The 1,451-nt window shown below is 45.3% G+C and overlaps 2 protein-coding genes across 2 annotated transcripts in view; both read left to right on the plus strand.

Annotated features, from left to right (window-relative positions):
* LOC112451394 (titin) overlaps positions 1 to 1,451 on the plus strand; it is a gene marked incomplete at its 3' end in the record, with an annotated part of 470,585 nt that overhangs the window by 383,530 nt on the left and 85,604 nt on the right. The window lies entirely within an intron of this gene.
* The window catches only part of ube2g2 (ubiquitin-conjugating enzyme E2G 2 (UBC7 homolog, yeast)), a 6,322-nt gene that overhangs the window by 2,621 nt on the left and 2,250 nt on the right, over positions 1 to 1,451 (plus strand). The gene's annotated exons all lie outside the window — the stretch shown is intronic.

A 1,451-nucleotide genomic window follows, 5' to 3' on the forward strand; every position in this document is an offset into this window, starting at 1 on the left:
AGCATTGGTACTGACTTTGGAGTGGATGTGCAGATTAATCCTCTGATTTTTTGAATTTTCTCTGAAAAGAAACTGGAAAACTTGTTGCAGGCGGCATTAGATTGAAGTTCAGGTGGTAACATCACAGGAGGGTTTGTGAGCCTGTCAACAGTAGCAACTTTAAATGCATGACTCAGCAGAATCCACTGCCTCATCTAAAACCATGACTCAGCAGCTCCTTGTCTGCTTTGACTATTCATCAGCCTCATCAGGAGCTGTGGTGACCGAGGTGTCAGTGAAAGCACCATCATTAGGCGTCAGTGAAAGCACCATCATTAGACATTAGTGATGGCAGCATCATTAGACGACAGTGAAAGCACCATCATTAGGCGTCAGTGAAAGCAGCATCATTAGACGGCGCCGTAGTGACCGAGGTGTCAGTGAAGGTACCATCATTAGGCGTCAGTGAAAGCAGCATCATTAGACGGAGCCATAGTGACCGAGGTGTCAGTAAAGGCACCATCATTAGACGTGACAGCAGCTTGTTGTTGATGTTAGCGTGACAGCAGCTTTCTGTCTGCCCTTAAATTAACCGCAGCTCATGTACAGTCAGACTGTCCCATACCTGTTCAGTCTGTAGGGTGACATCATCAGGACCATACCTGTCATTACCTGGGACATCACTTGGACATGCCTTCCTCCTCTGATGATCTGTTGTTGTTGTTTCTGGATTTGAGGTCCTGAAGGTGAGCCTTCCGACGCTCATGATCCTTATTTCAGTCACAGCAACAGTTTGTCTGAGGCTTACTTTTCAGGCTTCATCTCTCTCCTCCTGTTCTAGAAAGTGCAGCTGTTTGCTGCCACCACCTCAAAGTTAGGAATCAGCACAGCAACCAGTGACTGAGCAGATTCAGTCCACTGGCCTTTATATTAAAGGGCAGTCTTTTCTTTCTGATGTTATTCCATCCTGTCCGTCTCATAACCCTACATGTGTTCAAACATCACACCACTGATGAGATGTTTATATTCTGAAGATGTAAGAAGCCAGGGTTTAAAGTCATGAAAACAGGAACGCGTTTTAACTTTCAAAACAAAACACGACTGTGATGTTGCCTGTCAGCAAAGTATCTCATGAACCAGAGGACAGATGTCAATGAAAGTCTCAGAAAGTCCTAAATCTGTTTGAGGAGCTCCAGGACTTTCCTCCTTCAGGTTTAGAAACATCAGTTTGATCTCAGGTGGTGGAACAGATTTGACTCACCTGGTGATGTGATGGATGGAGGAGACAGAAATAACCTGCAGATCAGGGAAGGAGGTCAGACTGAGATTAGATATTCAAACATCCACCTGAGGTCCAATCAGAACTCATCCTGATCAGAACCTGTCTGTTTGCACTCCAGCTGTTTCTGGGTTCCTTTAAAATCCCACCAGAGCCTCCGAATGATCACAGGTGTGTTTATGCACCTGTACAC

The sequence above is a fragment of the Kryptolebias marmoratus genome, linkage group LG6 (assembly GCF_001649575.2).
Source record: "Kryptolebias marmoratus isolate JLee-2015 linkage group LG6, ASM164957v2, whole genome shotgun sequence".
NCBI lineage: Eukaryota > Metazoa > Chordata > Actinopteri > Cyprinodontiformes > Rivulidae > Kryptolebias > Kryptolebias marmoratus.